The 18,538-nt window shown below is 38.1% G+C and overlaps 28 pseudogenes; 1 reads left to right on the forward strand and 27 right to left on the reverse strand.

The window, feature by feature from the left end:
• Positions 1 to 246: 246 nt before the first annotated feature.
• On the reverse strand, positions 247 to 365 carry LOC149584134 (5S ribosomal RNA; annotated as a pseudogene).
• A 360-nt stretch (positions 366 to 725) lies between these two features.
• Positions 726 to 844, reverse strand: LOC149584135 (5S ribosomal RNA; annotated as a pseudogene).
• An 810-nt stretch (positions 845 to 1,654) lies between these two features.
• Positions 1,655 to 1,773, reverse strand: LOC149584136 (5S ribosomal RNA; annotated as a pseudogene).
• Positions 1,774 to 2,135: 362 nt separating this feature from the next.
• Positions 2,136 to 2,254, reverse strand: LOC149584137 (5S ribosomal RNA; annotated as a pseudogene).
• Positions 2,255 to 2,615: 361 nt separating this feature from the next.
• LOC149584138 (5S ribosomal RNA) lies at positions 2,616 to 2,734 on the reverse strand (annotated as a pseudogene).
• Positions 2,735 to 3,095: 361 nt separating this feature from the next.
• LOC149584139 (5S ribosomal RNA) lies at positions 3,096 to 3,214 on the reverse strand (annotated as a pseudogene).
• Positions 3,215 to 3,800: 586 nt separating this feature from the next.
• Positions 3,801 to 3,919, reverse strand: LOC149584140 (5S ribosomal RNA; annotated as a pseudogene).
• Positions 3,920 to 4,055: 136 nt separating this feature from the next.
• On the reverse strand, positions 4,056 to 4,174 carry LOC149584141 (5S ribosomal RNA; annotated as a pseudogene).
• A 362-nt stretch (positions 4,175 to 4,536) lies between these two features.
• On the reverse strand, positions 4,537 to 4,655 carry LOC149584142 (5S ribosomal RNA; annotated as a pseudogene).
• Positions 4,656 to 5,016: 361 nt separating this feature from the next.
• On the reverse strand, positions 5,017 to 5,135 carry LOC149584143 (5S ribosomal RNA; annotated as a pseudogene).
• A 361-nt stretch (positions 5,136 to 5,496) lies between these two features.
• Positions 5,497 to 5,615, reverse strand: LOC149584144 (5S ribosomal RNA; annotated as a pseudogene).
• A 1,090-nt stretch (positions 5,616 to 6,705) lies between these two features.
• On the reverse strand, positions 6,706 to 6,824 carry LOC149584145 (5S ribosomal RNA; annotated as a pseudogene).
• A 586-nt stretch (positions 6,825 to 7,410) lies between these two features.
• LOC149584146 (5S ribosomal RNA) lies at positions 7,411 to 7,529 on the reverse strand (annotated as a pseudogene).
• A 136-nt stretch (positions 7,530 to 7,665) lies between these two features.
• Positions 7,666 to 7,784, reverse strand: LOC149584147 (5S ribosomal RNA; annotated as a pseudogene).
• Positions 7,785 to 8,146: 362 nt separating this feature from the next.
• LOC149584148 (5S ribosomal RNA) lies at positions 8,147 to 8,265 on the reverse strand (annotated as a pseudogene).
• A 361-nt stretch (positions 8,266 to 8,626) lies between these two features.
• Positions 8,627 to 8,745, reverse strand: LOC149584149 (5S ribosomal RNA; annotated as a pseudogene).
• Positions 8,746 to 9,106: 361 nt separating this feature from the next.
• Positions 9,107 to 9,225, reverse strand: LOC149584150 (5S ribosomal RNA; annotated as a pseudogene).
• A 1,090-nt stretch (positions 9,226 to 10,315) lies between these two features.
• On the reverse strand, positions 10,316 to 10,434 carry LOC149584151 (5S ribosomal RNA; annotated as a pseudogene).
• An 811-nt stretch (positions 10,435 to 11,245) lies between these two features.
• On the reverse strand, positions 11,246 to 11,364 carry LOC149584152 (5S ribosomal RNA; annotated as a pseudogene).
• A 361-nt stretch (positions 11,365 to 11,725) lies between these two features.
• LOC149584153 (5S ribosomal RNA) lies at positions 11,726 to 11,844 on the reverse strand (annotated as a pseudogene).
• Positions 11,845 to 12,205: 361 nt separating this feature from the next.
• On the reverse strand, positions 12,206 to 12,324 carry LOC149584154 (5S ribosomal RNA; annotated as a pseudogene).
• Positions 12,325 to 12,909: 585 nt separating this feature from the next.
• LOC149584155 (5S ribosomal RNA) lies at positions 12,910 to 13,028 on the reverse strand (annotated as a pseudogene).
• A 136-nt stretch (positions 13,029 to 13,164) lies between these two features.
• Positions 13,165 to 13,283, reverse strand: LOC149584156 (5S ribosomal RNA; annotated as a pseudogene).
• Positions 13,284 to 13,644: 361 nt separating this feature from the next.
• Positions 13,645 to 13,763, reverse strand: LOC149584157 (5S ribosomal RNA; annotated as a pseudogene).
• Positions 13,764 to 14,124: 361 nt separating this feature from the next.
• Positions 14,125 to 14,243, reverse strand: LOC149584158 (5S ribosomal RNA; annotated as a pseudogene).
• A 615-nt stretch (positions 14,244 to 14,858) lies between these two features.
• LOC149584159 (5S ribosomal RNA) lies at positions 14,859 to 14,977 on the reverse strand (annotated as a pseudogene).
• A 361-nt stretch (positions 14,978 to 15,338) lies between these two features.
• LOC149584160 (5S ribosomal RNA) lies at positions 15,339 to 15,457 on the reverse strand (annotated as a pseudogene).
• Positions 15,458 to 18,087: 2,630 nt separating this feature from the next.
• Positions 18,088 to 18,206, forward strand: LOC149584161 (5S ribosomal RNA; annotated as a pseudogene).
• The last annotated feature ends 332 nt before the right edge of the window (positions 18,207 to 18,538 follow it).

The following is an 18,538-nucleotide window of genomic DNA, read 5'->3' on the forward strand; positions in this document are numbered from 1 at the left end:
TGGAAAAAGCCAACGGCACGCTGTGTTACCAAGTACTGACTGCGCTCGACGCTGCTTAACTATGGTGATCGGACGAGAAACGGTGTTTTCAGTGTGATATGGCCGTTGCCAAGAGTGCTAGTTAATAATTCGAATTTAAATTAAGTGAGACAAATTAACCTTCATCTTTTTAAAACAATAACAAAAAGAAAATAAGTTTGCTTTTTTCATATCTATTGGAATTTAAAAGAGAAAAAAAAGTGAAAAAGCTAACGGCACGCAGTGTTCCTAAGTGGTCTCCCTCCCAAGTACTAAATGCGCCCGACGCTGCTTAACTTCCGTGATCGGACGAGAAACGGTGTATTCAGCGTGATATGGCCGTTGCCGAGAGTGCTAGTTAATAATTTGAATTTATTTAACCTTCATCTTTATTAAACTATAACAAAAAGAAGATATGTTTGCTTTTTCATATCTGGTGGAATTTAAAAGAGGAAACAAAAAGGAAAAAGCCAACGGCACGCAGTGTTCCCAAGCACTGACTGCGCTCGACGCTGCTTAACTTCGGTGATCGGTCGAGAACCGGGGTTTTCAGCGTGATATGGCCGTTGCCAAGAATGCTAGTTAATAATTCGAATTTAAATTAAGTGAAACAAATTAACCTTCATCTTTTTAAAACTATAACAAAAAGAAAATATGTTTGCTTTTTTCATATCTATTGGAATTTAAAAGAGAAAAAAAAGTGAAAAAGCTAACGGCACGCAGTGTTCCTAAGTGGTCTCCCTCCCAAGTACTGACTGCGCCCGACGCTGCTTAACTTCGGTGATCGGAAAAGAAACGGTGTTTTCAGCGCGATATGGCCGTTGCCGAGAGTGCTAGTTAATAATTTGAATTTTTTAACCTTCATCTTTATAAAACAATAACAAAAAGAAGATATGTTTGCTTTTTTCATATCTGGTGGAATTTTAAAGAGGAAACAAAAAGGAAAAAGCCAACGGCACGCTGTGTTACCAAGTACTGACTGCGCTCGACGCTGCTTAACTATGGTGATCGGACGAGAAACGGTGTTTTCAGCGTGATATGGCCGTTGCCGAGAGTGCTAGTTAATAATTTGAATTTATTTAACCTTCATCCTTATAAAACAATAACAAAAAGAAGATATGTTTGCTTTTTTCATATCTGGTGGAATTTTAAAGAGGAAACAAAAAGGAAAAAGCCAACGGCACGCTGTGTTACCAAGTACTGACTGCGCTCGACGCTGCTTAACTATGGTGATCGGACGAGAAACGGTGTTTTCAGTGTGATATGGCCGTTGCCAAGAGTGCTAGTTAATAATTCGAATTTATTTAACCTTCATCTTTATAAAACTATAACAAAAAGAAGATATGTTTGCTTTTTTCATATCTGGTGGAATTTTAAAGAGGAAACAAAAAGGAAAAAGCCAACGGCACGCTGTGTTACCAAGTACTGACTGCGCTCGACGCTGCTTAACTATGGTGATCGGACGAGAAACGGTGTTTTCAGTGTGATATGGCTGTTGCCAAGAGTGCTAGTTAATAATTCGAATTTAAATTAAGTGAGACAAATTAACCTTCATCTTTTTAAAACAATAACCAAAAGAAAATATGTTTGCTTTTTTCATATCTATTGGAATTTAAAAGAGAAAAAAAAGTGAAAAAGCTAACGGCACGCAGTGTTCCTAAGTGGTCTCCCTCCCAAGTACTGAATGCGCCCTACGCTGCTTAACTTCGGTGATCGGACGAGAAACGGTGTATTCAGCGTGATATGGCCGTTGCCGAGAGTGCTAGTTAATAATTTGAATTTATTTAACCTTCATCTTTATAAAACTATAACAAAAAGAAGATATGTTTTCTTTTTTCATATCTGGTGGAATTTTAAAGAGGAAAAAAAATGGAAAAAGCCAACGGCACGCTGTGTTACCAAGTACTGACTGCGCTCGACGCTGCTTAACTATGGTGATCGGACGAGAAACGGTGTTTTCAGTGTGATATGGCCGTTGCCAAGAGTGCTAGTTAATAATTCGAATTTAAATTAAGTGAGACAAATTAACCTTCATCTTTTTAAAACAATAACAAAAAGAAAATAAGTTTGCTTTTTTCATATCTATTGGAATTTAAAAGAGAAAAAAAAAGTGAAAAAGCTAACGGCACGCAGTGTTCCTAAGTGGTCTCCCTCCCAAGTACTGACTGCGCCCTACGCTGCTTAACTTCGGTGATCGGACGAGAAACGGTGTATTCAGCGTGATATGGCCGTTGCCAATAGTGCTAGTTAATAATTTGAATTTATTTAACCTTCATCTTTATAAAACTCTAACAAAAAGAAGATATGTTTGCTTTTTTCATATCTGGTGGAATTTTAAAGAGGAAAAAAAATGGAAAAAGCCAACGGCACGCTGTGTTACCAAGTACTGACTGCGCTCGACGCTGCTTAACTATGGTGATCGGACGAGAAACGGTGTTTTCAGTGTGATATGGCCGTTGCCAAGAGTGCTAGTTAATAATTCGAATTTAAATTAAGTGAGACAAATTAACCTTCATCTTTTTAAAACAATAACAAAAAGAAAATAAGTTTGCTTTTTTCATATCTATTGGAATTTAAAAGAGAAAAAAAAGTGAAAAAGCTAACGGCACGCAGTGTTCCTAAGTGGTCTCCCTCCCAAGAACTGACTGCGCCCGACGCTGCTTAACTTCGGTGATCGGACAAGAAACGGTGTATTCAGCGTTGTATGGCCGTTGCCGAGAGTGCTACTTAATAATTTGAATTTATTTAACCTTCATCTTTATAAAACAATAACAAAAAGAAGATATGTTTGCTTTTTTCATATCTGGTGGAATTTTAAAGAGGAAACAAAAAGGAAAAAGCCAACGGCACGCTGTGTTACCAAGTACTGACTGCGCTCGACGCTGCTTAACTATGGTGATCGGACGAGAAACGGTGTTTTCAGTGTGATATGGCTGTTGCCAAGAGTGCTAGTTAATAATTCGAATTTAAATTAAGTGAGACAAATTAACCATCATCTTTTTAAAACAATAACAAAAAGAAAATATGTTTGCTTTTTTCATATCTATTGGAATTTAAAAGACAAAAAAAAGTGAAAAAGCTAACGGCACGCAGTGTTCCTAAGTGGTCTCCCTCCCAAGAACTGACTGCGCCCGACGCTGCTTAACTTCGGTGATCGGACAAGAAACGGTGTATTCAGCGTGGTATGGCCGTTGCCGAGAGTGCTAGTTAATAATTTGAATTTTTTAACCTTCATCTTTATAAAACAATAACAAAAAGAAGATATGTTTGCTTTTTTCATATCTGGTGGAATGTTAAAGAGGAAACAAAAAGGAAAAAGCCAACGGCACGCTGTGTTACCAAGTACTGACTGCGCTCGACGCTGCTTAACTATGGTGATCGGACGAGAAACGGTGTTTTCAGCGTGATATAGCCGTTGCCGAGAGTGCTACTTAATAATTTGAATTTATTTAACCTTCATCTTTATAAAACAATAACAAAAAGAAGATATGTTTGCTTTTTTCATATCTGGTGGAATTTTAAAGAGGAAACAAAAAGGAAAAAGCCAACGGCACGCTGTGTTACCAAGTACTGACTGCGCTCGACGCTGCTTAACTATGGTGATCGGACGAGAAACGGTGTTTTCAGTGTGATATGGCCGTTGCCAAGAGTGCTAGTTAATAATTCGAATTTAAATTAAGTGAGACAAATTAACCTTCATCTTTTTAAAACAATAACAAAAAGAAAATAAGTTTGCTTTTTTCATATCTATTGGAATTTAAAAGAGAAAAAAAAAGTGAAAAAACTAACGGCACGCAGTGTTCCTAAGTGGTCTCCCTCCCAAGTACTGACTGCGCCCGACGCTGCTTAACTTCGGTGATCGGACGAGAAACGGTGTATTCAGTGTGATATGGCTGTTGCCAAGAGTGCTAGTTAATAATTCGAATTTAAATTAAGTGAGACAAATTAACCTTCATCTTTTTAAAACAATAACCAAAAGAAAATATGTTTGCTTTTTTCATATCTATTGGAATTTAAAAGAGAAAAAAAAGTGAAAAAGCTAACGGCACGCAGTGTTCCTAAGTGGTCTCCCTCCCATGTACTGAATGCGCCCGACGCTGCTTAACTTCGGTGATCGGACGAGAAACGGTGTATTCAGCGTGATATGGCCGTTGCCGAGAGTGCTAGTTAATAATTTGAATTTATTTAACCTTCATCTTTATAAAACTATAACAAAATGAAGATATGTTTGCTTTTTTCATATCTGGTGGAATTTTAAAGAGGAAAAAAAATGGAAAAAGCCAACGGCACGCTGTGTTACCAAGTACTGACTCCGCTCGACGCTGCTTAACTATGTTGATCGGACGAGAAACGGTGTTTCCAGTGTGATATGGCCGTTGGCAAGAGTGCTAGATAATAATTCGAATTTAAATTAAGTGAGACAAATTAACCTTCATCTTTTTAAATCAATAACAAAAAGAAAATATGTTTGCTTTTTTCATATCTATTGGAATTTAAAAGAGAAAAAAAAAGTGAAAAAACTAACGGCACGCAGTGTTCCTAAGTGGTCTCCCTCCCAAGTACTGACTGCGCCCGACGCTGCTTAACTTCGGTGATCGGACGAGAAACGGTGTATTCAGCGTGATATGGCCGTTGCCGAGAGTGCTAGTTAATAATTTGAATTTATTAAACCTTCATCTTTATAAAACTATAACAAAAAGAAGATATGTTTGCTTTTTTCATATCTGGTGGAATTTTAAAGAGGAAAAAAAATGGAAAAAGCCAACGGCACGCTGTGTTACCAAGTACTGACTGCGCTCGACGCTGCTTAACTATGGTGATCGGACGAGAAACGGTGTTTTCAGTGTGATATGGCCGTTGCCAAGAGTGCTAGTTAATAATTCGAATTTAAATTAAGTGAGACAAATTAACCTTCATCTTTTTAAAACAATAACAAAAAGAAAATAAGTTTGCTTTTTTCATATCTATTGGAATTTAAAAGAGAAAAAAAAGTGAAAAAGCTAACGGCACGCAGTGTTCCTAAGTGGTCTCCCTCCCAAGTACTAACTGCGCCCGACGCTGCTTAACTTCCGCGATCGGACGAGAAACGGTGTATTCAGCGTGATATGGCCGTTGCCGAGAGTGCTAGTTAATAATTTGAATTTATTTAACCTTCATCTTTATTAAACTATAACAAAAAGAAGATATGTTTGCTTTTTCATATCTGGTGGAATTTAAAAGAGGAAACAAAAAGGAAAAAGCCAACGGCACGCAGTGTTCCCAAGCACTGACTGCGCTCGACGCTGCTTAACTTCGGTGATCGGACCAGAACCGGGGTTTTCAGCGTGATATGGCCGTTGCCAAGAGTGCTAGTTAATAATTCGAATTTAAATTAAGTGAAACAAATTAACCTTCATCTTTTTAAAACTATAACAAAAAGAAAATATGTTTGCTTTTTTCATATCTATTGGAATTTAAAAGAGAAAAATAAAGTCAAAAAGCCAACGGAACGCACTGTTCCTAAGTGGTCTCCCTCCCAAGTTCTGACTGCGCTCGACGCTGCTTAACTTCCGTGATCGGACGAGAACCGGTGTTTTCAGAGTGATATGGCCGTTGCCGAGAGTGCTAGTTAATAATTCGAATTTAAATTAAGTGAAACAAATTAACCTTCATCTTTTTAAAACAATAACAAAAAGATAATATGTTTGCTTTTTTCATATCTATTGGAATTTAAAAGAGGAAAAAAAAGTCAAAAACCAAAGGAACACAGTGTGCCTAAGTGGTCTCCCTCCCAAGTACTGACTGCACTCGACGCTGCTCAACTTCGCTGATCGGACGAGAAACGGTGTATTCAGAGTGATATGGCCGTTGCCGAGAGTGCTAGTTAATTTGAATTTAATTAACCTTCATCTTTATAAAACAATAACAAAAAGAAGATATGTTTGCTTTTTTCATATCTGTTGGAATTTTAAAGAGGAAACAAAAAGGAAAAAGCCAACGGCACGCTGTGTTACCAAGTACTGACTTCGCTCGACGCTGCTTAACTATGGTGATCGGACGAGAAATGGTGTTTTCAGTGTGATATGGCCGTTGCCAAGAGTGCTGGTTAATAATTCGAATTTAAATTAAGTGAGACAAATTAACCTTCATCTTTTTAAAACAATAACAAAAAGATAATATGTTTGCTTTTTTCATATCTATTGGAATTTAAAAGAGGAAAAAAAAGTCAAAAACCAAAGGAACACAGTGTGCCTAAGTGGTCTCCCTCCCAAGTACTGACTGCACTCGACGCTGCTCAACTTCGCTGATCGGACGAGAAACGGTGTATTCAGAGTGATATGGCCGTTGCCGAGAGTGCTAGTTAATTTGAATTTAATTAACCTTCATCTTTATAAAACAATAACAAAAAGAAGATATGTTTGCTTTTTTCATATCTGGTGGAATTTTAAAGAGGAAAAAAAATGAAAAAAGCCAACGGCACGCTGTGTTACCAAGTACTGACTGCGCTCGACGCTGCTTAACTATGGTGATCGGACGAGAAACGGTGTTTTCAGTGTGATATGGCCGTTGCCAAGAGTGCTAGTTAATAATTCGAATTTAAATTAAGTGAGACAAATTAACCTTCATCTTTTTAAAACAATAACAAAAAGAAAATAAGTTTGCTTTTTTCATATCTATTGGAATTTAAAAGACAAAAAAAAGTGAAAAAGCTAACGGCACGCAGTGTTCCTAAGTGGTCTCCCTCCCAAGAACTGACTGCGCCCGACGCTGCTTAACTTCGGTGATCGGACAAGAAACGGTGTATTCAGCGTGGTATGGCCGTTGCCGAGAGTGCTAGTTAATAATTTGAATTTTTTAACCTTCATCTTTATAAAACAATAACAAAAAGAAGATATGTTTGCTTTTTTCATATCTGGTGGAATTTTAAAGAGGAAACAAAAAGGAAAAAGCCAACGGCACGCTGTGTTACCAAGTACTGACTGCGCTCGACGCTGCTTAACTATGGTGATCGGACGAGAAACGGTGTTTTCAGCGTGATATAGCCGTTGCCGAGAGTGCTACTTAATAATTTGAATTTATTTAACCTTCATCTTTATAAAACAATAACAAAAAGAAGATATGTTTGCTTTTTTCATATCTGGTGGAATTTTAAAGAGGAAACAAAAAGGAAAAAGCCAACGGCACGCTGTGTTACCAAGTACTGACTGCGCTCGACGCTGCTTAACTATGGTGATCGGACGAGAAACGGTGTTTTCAGTGTGATATGGCCGTTGCCAAGAGTGCTAGTTAATAATTCGAATTTAAATTAAGTGAGACAAATTAACCTTCATCTTTTTAAAACAATAACAAAAAGAAAATAAGTTTGCTTTTTTCATATCTATTGGAATTTAAAAGAGAAAAAAAAAGTGAAAAAACTAACGGCACGCAGTGTTCCTAAGTGGTCTCCCTCCCAAGTACTGACTGCGCCCGACGCTGCTTAACTTCGGTGATCGGACGAGAAACGGTGTATTCAGTGTGATATGGCTGTTGCCAAGAGTGCTAGTTAATAATTCGAATTTAAATTAAGTGAGACAAATTAACCTTCATCTTTTTAAAACAATAACCAAAAGAAAATATGTTTGCTTTTTTCATATCTATTGGAATTTAAAAGAGAAAAAAAAGTGAAAAAGCTAACGGCACGCAGTGTTCCTAAGTGGTCTCCCTCCCATGTACTGAATGCGCCCGACGCTGCTTAACTTCGGTGATCGGACGAGAAACGGTGTATTCAGCGTGATATGGCCGTTGCCGAGAGTGCTAGTTAATAATTTGAATTTATTTAACCTTCATCTTTATAAAACTATAACAAAATGAAGATATGTTTGCTTTTTTCATATCTGGTGGAATTTTAAAGAGGAAAAAAAATGGAAAAAGCCAACGGCACGCTGTGTTACCAAGTACTGACTCCGCTCGACGCTGCTTAACTATGTTGATCGGACGAGAAACGGTGTTTTCAGTGTGATATGGCCGTTGGCAAGAGTGCTAGATAATAATTCGAATTTAAATTAAGTGAGACAAATTAACCTTCATCTTTTTAAATCAATAACAAAAAGAAAATATGTTTGCTTTTTTCATATCTATTGGAATTTAAAAGAGAAAAAAAAAGTGAAAAAACTAACGGCACGCAGTGTTCCTAAGTGGTCTCCCTCCCAAGTACTGACTGCGCCCGACGCTGCTTAACTTCGGTGATCGGACGAGAAACGGTGTATTCAGCGTGATATGGCCGTTGCCGAGAGTGCTAGTTAATAATTTGAATTTATTAAACCTTCATCTTTATAAAACTATAACAAAAAGAAGATATGTTTGCTTTTTTCATATCTGGTGGAATTTTAAAGAGGAAAAAAAATGGAAAAAGCCAACGGCACGCTGTGTTACCAAGTACTGACTGCGCTCGACGCTGCTTAACTATGGTGATCGGACGAGAAACGGTGTTTTCAGTGTGATATGGCCGTTGCCAAGAGTGCTAGTTAATAATTCGAATTTAAATTAAGTGAGACAAATTAACCTTCATCTTTTTAAAACAATAACAAAAAGAAAATAAGTTTGCTTTTTTCATATCTATTGGAATTTAAAAGAGAAAAAAAAGTGAAAAAGCTAACGGCACGCAGTGTTCCTAAGTGGTCTCCCTCCCAAGTACTAACTGCGCCCGACGCTGCTTAACTTCCGCGATCGGACGAGAAGCGGTGTATTCAGCGTGATATGGCCGTTGCCGAGAGTGCTAGTTAATAATTTGAATTTATTTAACCTTCATCTTTATTAAACTATAACAAAAAGAAGATATGTTTGCTTTTTCATATCTGGTGGAATTTAAAAGAGGAAACAAAAAGGAAAAAGCCAACGGCACGCAGTGTTCCCAAGCACTGACTGCGCTCGACGCTGCTTAACTTCGGTGATCGGACCAGAACCGGGGTTTTCAGCGTGATATGGCCGTTGCCAAGAGTGCTAGTTAATAATTCGAATTTAAATTAAGTGAAACAAATTAACCTTCATCTTTTTAAAACTATAACAAAAAGAAAATATGTTTGCTTTTTTCATATCTATTGGAATTTAAAAGAGAAAAATAAAGTCAAAAAGCCAACGGAACGCACTGTTCCTAAGTGGTCTCCCTCCCAAGTTCTGACTGCGCTCGACGCTGCTTAACTTCCGTGATCGGACGAGAACCGGTGTTTTCAGAGTGATATGGCCGTTGCCGAGAGTGCTAGTTAATAATTCGAATTTAAATTAAGTGAAACAAATTAACCTTCATCTTTTTAAAACAATAACAAAAAGATAATATGTTTGCTTTTTTCATATCTATTGGAATTTAAAAGAGGAAAAAAAAGTCAAAAACCAAAGGAACACAGTGTGCCTAAGTGGTCTCCCTCCCAAGTACTGACTGCACTCGACGCTGCTCAACTTCGCTGATCGGACGAGAAACGGTGTATTCAGAGTGATATGGCCGTTGCCGAGAGTGCTAGTTAATTTGAATTTAATTAACCTTCATCTTTATAAAACAATAACAAAAAGAAGATATGTTTGCTTTTTTCATATCTGGTGGAATTTTAAAGAGGAAACAAAAAGGAAAAAGCCAACGGCACGCTGTGTTACCAAGTACTGACTTCGCTCGACGCTGCTTAACTATGGTGATCGGACGAGAAATGGTGTTTTCAGTGTGATATGGCCGTTGCCAAGAGTGCTGGTTAATAATTCGAATTTAAATTAAGTGAGACAAATTAACCTTCATCTTTTTAAAACAATAACAAAAAGATAATATGTTTGCTTTTTTCATATCTATTGGAATTTAAAAGAGGAAAAAAAAGTCAAAAACCAAAGGAACACAGTGTGCCTAAGTGGTCTCCCTCCCAAGTACTGACTGCACTCGACGCTGCTCAACTTCGCTGATCGGACGAGAAACGGTGTATTCAGAGTGATATGGCCGTTGCCGAGAGTGCTAGTTAATTTGAATTTAATTAACCTTCATCTTTATAAAACAATAACAAAAAGAAGATATGTTTGCTTTTTTCATATCTGGTGGAATTTTAAAGAGGAAAAAAAATGAAAAAAGCCAACGGCACGCTGTGTTACCAAGTACTGACTGCGCTCGACGCTGCTTAACTATGGTGATCGGACGAGAAACGGTGTTTTCAGTGTGATATGGCCGTTGCCAAGAGTGCTAGTTAATAATTCGAATTTAAATTAAGTGAGACAAATTAACCTTCATCTTTTTAAAACAATAACAAAAAGAAAATAAGTTTGCTTTTTTCATATCTATTGGAATTTAAAAGAAAAAAAAAAGTGAAAAAGCTAACGGCACGCAGTGTTCCCAAGTGGTCTCCCTCCCAAGAACTGACTGCGCCCGACGCTGCTTAACTTCGGTGATCGGACAAGAAACGGTGTATTCAGCGTGGTATGGCCGTTGCCGAGAGTGCTAGTTAATAATTTGAATTTTTTAACCTTCATCTTTATAAAACAATAACAAAAAGAAGATATGTTTGCTTTTTTCATATCTGGTGGAATTTTAAAGAGGAAACAAAAAGGAAAAAGCCAACGGCACGCTGTGTTACCAAGTACTGACTGCGCTCGACGCTGCTTAACTATGGTGATCGGACGAGAAACGGTGTTTTCAGCGTGATATAGCCGTTGCCGAGAGTGCTACTTAATAATTTGAATTTATTTAACCTTCATCTTAATAAAACATTAACAAAAAGAAGATATGTTTGCTTTTTTCATATCTGGTGGAATTTTAAAGAGGAAACAAAAAGGAAAAAGCCAACGGCACGCTGTGTTACCAAGTACTGACTGCGCTCGACGCTGCTTAACTATGGTGATCGGACGAGAAACGGTGTTTTCAGCGTGATATAGCCGTTGCCGAGAGTGCTAATTAATAATTTGAATTTATTTAACCTTCATCTTTATAAAACAATAACAAAAAGAAGATATGTTTGCTTTTTTCATATCTGGTGGAATTTTAAAGAGGAAACAAAAAGGAAAAAGCCAACGGCACGCTGTGTTACCAAGTACTGACTGCGCTCGACGCTGCTTAACTATGGTGATCGGACGAGAAACGGTGTTTTCAGTGTGATATGGCCGTTGCCAAGAGTGCTAGTTAATAATTCGAATTTAAATTAAGTGAGACAAATTAACCTTCATCTTTTTAAAACAATAACAAAAAGAAAATAAGTTTGCTTTTTTCATATCTATTGGAATTTAAAAGAGAAAAAAAAAGTGAAAAAGCTAACGGCACGCAGTGTTCCTAAGTGGTCTCCCTCCCAAGTACTGACTGCGCCCTACGCTGCTTAACTTCGGTGATCGGACGAGAAACGGTGTATTCAGCGTGATATGGCCGTTGCCGAGAGTGCTAGTTAATAATTTGAATTTATTTAACCTTCATCTTTATAAAACTCTAACAAAAAGAAGATATGTTTGCTTTTTTCATATCTGGTGGAATTTTAAAGAGGAAAAAAAATGGAAAAAGCCAACGGCACGCTGTGTTACCAAGTACTGACTGCGCTCGACGCTGCTTAACTATGGTGATCGGACGAGAAACGGTGTTTTCAGTGTGATATGGCCGTTGCCAAGAGTGCTAGTTAATAATTCGAATTTAAATTAAGTGAGACAAATTAACCTTCATCTTTTTAAAACAATAACAAAAAGAAAATAAGTTTGCTTTTTTCATATCTATTGGAATTTAAAAGAGAAAAAAAAGTGAAAAAGCTAACGGCACGCAGTGTTCCTAAGTGGTCTCCCTCCCAAGAACTGACTGCGCCCGACGCTGCTTAACTTCGGTGATCGGACAAGAAACGGTGTATTCAGCGTGGTATGGCCGTTGCCGAGAGTGCTACTTAATAATTTGAATTTATTTAACCTTCATCTTTATAAAACAATAACAAAAAGAAGATATGTTTGCTTTTTTCATATCTGGTGGAATTTTAAAGAGGAAACAAAAAGGAAAAAGCCAACGGCACGCTGTGTTACCAAGTACTGACTGCGCTCGACGCTGCTTAACTATGGTGATCGGACGAGAAACGGTGTTTTCAGTGTAATATGGCTGTTGCCAAGAGTGCTAGTTAATAATTCGAATTTAAATTAAGTGAGACAAATTAACCATCATCTTTTTAAAACAATGACAAAAAGAAAATATGTTTGCTTTTTTCATATCTATTGGAATTTAAAAGACAAAAAAAAGTGAAAAAGCTAACGGCACGCAGTGTTCCTAAGTGGTCTCCCTCCCAAGAACTGACTGCGCCCGACGCTGCTTAACTTCGGTGATCGGACAAGAAACGGTGTATTCAGCGTGGTATGGCCGTTGCCGAGAGTGCTAGTTAATAATTTGAATTTTTTAACCTTCATCTTTATAAAACAATAACAAAAAGAAGATATGTTTGCTTTTTTCATATCTGGTGGAATTTTAAAGAGGAAACAAAAAGGAAAAAGCCAACGGCACGCTGTGTTACCAAGTACTGACTGCGCTCGACGCTGCTTAACTATGGTGATCGGACGAGAAACGGTGTTTTCAGCGTGATATAGCCGTTGCCGAGAGTGCTACTTAATAATTTGAATTTATTTAACCTTCATCTTTATAAAACAATAACAAAAAGAAGATATGTTTGCTTTTTTCATATCTGGTGGAATTTTAAAGAGGAAACAAAAAGGAAAAAGCCAACGGCACGCTGTGTTACCAAGTACTGACTGCGCTCGACGCTGCTTAACTATGGTGATCGGACGAGAAACGGTGTTTTCAGTGTGATATGGCCGTTGCCAAGAGTGCTAGTTAATAATTCGAATTTAAATTAAGTGAGACAAATTAACCTTCATCTTTTTAAAACAATAACAAAAAGAAAATAAGTTTGCTTTTTTCATATCTATTGGAATTTAAAAGAGAAAAAAAAGTGAAAAAACTAACGGCACGCAGTGTTCCTAAGTGGTCTCCCTCCCAAGTACTGACTGCGCCCGACGCTGCTTAACTTCGGTGATCGGACGAGAAACGGTGTATTCAGTGTGATATGGCTGTTGCCAAGAGTGCTAGTTAATAATTCGAATTTAAATTAAGTGAGACAAATTAACCTTCATCTTTTTAAAACAATAACCAAAAGAAAATATGTTTGCTTTTTTCATATCTATTGGAATTTAAAAGAGAAAAAAAAGTGAAAAAGCTAACGGCACGCAGTGTTCCTAAGTGGTCTCCCTCCCATGTACTGAATGCGCCCGACGCTGCTTAACTTCGGTGATCGGACGAGAAACGGTGTATTCAGCGTGATATGGCCGTTGCCGAGAGTGCTAGTTAATAATTTGAATTTATTTAACCTTCATCTTTATAAAACTATAACAAAATGAAGATATGTTTGCTTTTTTCATATCTGGTGGAATTTTAAAGAGGAAAAAAAATGGAAAAAGCCAACGGCACGCTGTGTTACCAAGTACTGACTGCGCTCGACGCTGCTTAACTATGGTGATCGGACGAGAAACGGTGTTTTCAGTGTGATATGGCCGTTGCCAAGAGTGCTAGTTAATAATTCGAATTTAAATTAAGTGAGACAAATTAACCTTCATCTTTTTAAAACAATAACAAAAAGAAAATAAGTTTGCTTTTTTCATATCTATTGGAATTTAAAAGAGAAAAAAAAGTGAAAAAGCTAACGGCACGCAGTGTTCCTAAGTGGTCTCCCTCCCAAGTACTAACTGCGCCCGACGCTGCTTAACTTCCGCGATCGGACGAGAAACGGTGTATTCAGCGTGATATGGCCGTTGCCGAGAGTACTAGTTAATAATTTGAATTTATTTAACCTTCATCTTTATTAAACTATAACAAAAAGAAGATATGTTTGCTTTTTCATATCTGGTGGAATTTAAAAGAGGAAACAAAAAGGAAAAAGCCAACGGCACGCAGTGTTCCCAAGCACTGACTGCGCTCGACGCTGCTTAACTTCGGTGATCGGACCAGAACCGGGGTTTTCAGCGTGATATGGCCGTTGCCAAGAGTGCTAGTTAATAATTCGAATTTAAATTAAGTGAAACAAATTAACCTTCATCTTTTTAAAACTATAACAAAAAGAAAATATGTTTGCTTTTTTCATATCTATTGGAATTTAAAAGAGAAAAATAAAGTCAAAAAGCCAACGGAACGCACTGTTCCTAAGTGGTCTCCCTCCCAAGTTCTGACTGCGCTCGACACTGCTTAACTTCCGTGATCGGACGAGAACCGGTGTTTTCAGAGTGATATGGCCGTTGCCGAGAGTGCTAGTTAATAATTCGAATTTAAATTAAGTGAAACAAATTAACCTTCATCTTTTTAAAACAATAACAAAAAGATAATATGTTTGCTTTTTTCATATCTATTGGAATTTAAAAGAGGAAAAAAAAGTCAAAAACCAAAGGAACACAGTGTGCCTAAGTGGTCTCCCTCCCAAGTACTGACTGCACTCGACGCTGCTCAACTTCGCTGATCGGACGAGAAACGGTGTATTCAGAGTGATATGGCCGTTGCCGAGAGTGCTAGTTAATTTGAATTTAATTAACCTTCATCTTTATAAAACAATAACAAAAAGAAGATATGTTTGCTTTTTTCATATCTGGTGGAATTTTAAAGAGGAAACAAAAAGGAAAAAGCCAACGGCACGCTGTGTTACCAAGTACTGACTTCGCTCGACGCTGCTTAACTATGGTGATCGGACGAGAAATGGTGTTTTCAGTGTGATATGGCCGTTGCCAAGAGTGCTAGTTAATAATTCGAATTTAAATTAAGTGAGACAAATTAACCTTCATCTTTTTAAAACAATAACAAAAAGAAAATAAGTTTGCTTTTTTCATATCTATTGGAATTTAAAAGATAAAAAAAAAAGTGAAAAAGCTAACGGCACGCAGTGTTCCTAAGTGGTCTCCCTCCCAAGTACTAACTGCGCCCGACGCTGCTTAACTTCCGCGATCGGACGAGAAACGGTGTATTCAGCGTGATATGGCCGTTGCCGAGAGTACTAGTTAATAATTTGAATTTATTTAACCTTCATCTTTATTAAACTATAACAAAAAGAAGATATGTTTGCTTTTTCATATCTGGTGGAATTTAAAAGAGGAAACAAAAAGGAAAAAGCCAACGGCACGCAGTGTTCCCAAGCACTGACTGCGCTCGACGCTGCTTAACTTCGGTGATCGGACCAGAACCGGGGTTTTCAGCGTGATATGGCCGTTGCCAAGAGTGCTAGTTAATAATTCGAATTTAAATTAAGTGAAACAAATTAACCTTCATCTTTTTAAAACTATAACAAAAAGAAAATATGTTTGCTTTTTTCATATCTATTGGAATTTAAAAGAGAAAAATAAAGTCAAAAAGCCAACGGAACGCACTGTTCCTAAGTGGTCTCCCTCCCAAGTTCTGACTGCGCTCGACGCTGCTTAACTTCCGTGATCGGACGAGAACCGGTGTTTTCAGAGTGATATGGCCGTTGCCGAGAGTGCTAGTTAATAATTCGAATTTAAATTAAGTGAAACAAATTAACCTTCATCTTTTTAAAACAATAACAAAAAGATAATATGTTTGCTTTTTTCATATCTATTGGAATTTAAAAGAGGAAAAAAAAGTCAAAAACCAAAGGAACACAGTGTGCCTAAGTGGTCTCCCTCCCAAGTACTGACTGCACTCGACGCTGCTCAACTTCGCTGATCGGACGAGAAACGGTGTATTCAGAGTGATATGGCCGTTGCCGAGAGTGCTAGTTAATTTGAATTTAATTAACCTTCATCTTTATAAAACAATAACAAAAAGAAGATATGTTTGCTTTTTTCATATCTGGTGGAATTTTAAAGAGGAAACAAAAAGGAAAAAGCCAACGGCACGCTGTGTTACCAAGTACTGACTTCGCTCGACGCTGCTTAACTATGGTGATCGGACGAGAAATGGTGTTTTCAGTGTGATATGGCCGTTGCCAAGAGTGCTAGTTAATAATTCGAATTTAAATTAAGTGAGACAAATTAACCTTCATCTTTTTAAAACAATAACAAAAAGAAAATAAGTTTGCTTTTTTCATATCTATTGGAATTTAAAAGATAAAAAAAAAGTGAAAAAGCTAAAGGCACGCAGTGTTCCTAAGTGGTCTCCCTCTCAAGTACTGACTGCGCTCGACGCTGCTTAACTTCGGTAATCGGACGAGAAACGGTGTATTCAGCGTAGAAATCGCTGAACGCGCTAACCATTGCGCCACGGAAGCCCAAAAATTAAATGTTCGTCAGGTATTGTGGAAAAACTCTGACTTTTTACGTTACATCTGAGACTTCACAACACCTTTCCCGGGTGGGCTTGAACCACCAACCTTTCGGTTAAAAGATGAACGCGCTAACCATTGCGCCACGGAAGCCTAAAAATTAAATGTCGTCAGGTATTGTTGAAAAACTTCGTCTTTTGAAGTTACATTTGAGACCTCACAACACCGCTCCCAGGTGGGCTCGAACCACCAACCTTTCGATTAACAGCCGAACGCGCTAACCATTGTGCCACAGAAGCTCAAAAATTAAATGGTTGTCAGGTATTGTGGAAAACTTATGACTTTTTACGCTACATCTTAGACCCCACAACACCTCTCCCGGGTGGGCTGGAACCACCAACCTTTCGGTTAACAGCTGAACGCGCTAACCATTGCGCCACGGAAGCCCAAAAATTAAATGTTCGTCAGGTATTGTAGAAAAACTCTGACTTTTAACGTTACATCTGAGACCTCACAACACCGCTCCCGGGTGGGCTTGAACCACCAACCTTTTGAATAACAGCTGAACGCGCTAACCATTGCGCCACGGAAGGCCAAAAATTAAAAGGTCCTCAGGTATTGTTGGAAAACTTATGACTTTTTACGTTACACCTGTGACCTCACAATAACGCTCCCGGATGGGCTCGAACCAACAAATTATCGGTTAAAATCCGAACGCGGTATTGATTGACCCACGGAAGCTCTGAAATTTTATGGTCGTCAGGTATTGTGGAAAAACTTTGACTTTATACGTCAAATCTGAGACCTCACAACACCGCTCCCGGATGGGCTCGAACCACCAAACTATATAACGAGTTCGGCTGTTAATCGAAAGGTTGGTGGTTCGAGCCCACCTGGGAGCGGTGTTGTGAGGTCTCAAATGTAACTTCAAAAGACGAAGTTTTTCAACAATACCTGACGACATTTAATTTTTAGGCTTCCGTGGCGCAATGGTTAGCGCGTTCATCTGTTCACCGAAAGGTTGGTGGTTCAAGCCCACCCGGGAGCGGTGTTGTGAAGTCTCAGATGTAACGTAAAAAGTCAGAGTTTTTCCACAATACCTGACGAACATTTAATTTTTGGGCTTCCGTGGCGCAATGGTTAGCGCGTTCAGCGATTTCTACGCTGAATACACCGTTTCTCGTCCGATTACCGAAGTTAAGCAGCGTCGAGCGCAGTCAGTACTTGAGAGGGAGACCACTTAGGAACACTGCGTGCCTTTAGCTTTTTCACTTTTTTTTTATCTTTTAAATTCCAATAGATATGAAAAAAGCAAACTTATTTTCTTTTTGTTATTGTTTTAAAAAGATGAAGGTTAATTTGTCTCACTTAATTTAAATTCGAATTATAAACTAGCACTCTTGGCAACGGCCATATCACACTGAAAACACCGTTTCTCGTCCGATCACCATAGTTAAGCAGCGTCGAGCGCAGTCAGTACTTGGTAACACAGCGTGCCGTTGGCTTTTTCCTTTTTGTTTCCTCTTTAAAATTCCACCAGATATGAAAAAAGCAAACATATCTTCTTTTTGTTATTGTTTTATAAAGATGAAGGTTAATTAAATTCAAATTAACTAGCACTCTCGGCAACGGCCATATCACTCTGGATACACCGTTTCTCGTCCGATCACCGAAAATGAGCAGCGTCGAGTGCAGTCAGTACTTGGGAGGGAGACCACTTAGGCACACTGTGTTCCTTTGGTTTTTGACTTTTTTTTCCTCTTTTAAATTCCAATAGATATGAAAAAAGCAAACATATTATCTTTTTGTTATTGTTTTAAAAAGATGAAGGTTAATTTGTTTCACTTAATTTAAATTCGAATTATTAACTAGCACTCTCGGCAACGGCCATATCACTCTGAAAACACCGGTTCTCGTCCGATCACGGAAGTTTAGCAGCGTCGAGCGCAGTCAGAACTTGGGAGGGAGACCACTTAGGAACAGTGCGTTCCGTTGGCTTTTTGACTTTATTTTCCTCTTTTAAATTCCAATAGATATGAAACAAGTTGGGAAAACCAAAATATTACCTCTCCGAGTCAAGAGGTCTACTACTACAAACTTATTTACCTAGATATGGAATTATTTCTCTTTTTTGAAGTAAAAATTTACGAAATATTGAAGCAGTATTCCAAGCATAGCGAATAATACAGTATAGCAGACGACATTTTACATCCAATAAGGATAAATCTTGGACACATGGAAATCAGTCAATGGGGAAAAGATCAGGAAATGAAGTCTACGCTTCAGCTGTTTACCGTATATTCTGATAGCTACATTCACAACTGGTTTGC

The sequence above is a fragment of the Phalangium opilio genome, unplaced genomic scaffold, assembly GCF_054372755.1.
Source record: "Phalangium opilio isolate 3A_F unplaced genomic scaffold, DU_Popi_V2 ptg001170l_1, whole genome shotgun sequence".
NCBI lineage: Eukaryota > Metazoa > Arthropoda > Arachnida > Opiliones > Phalangiidae > Phalangium > Phalangium opilio.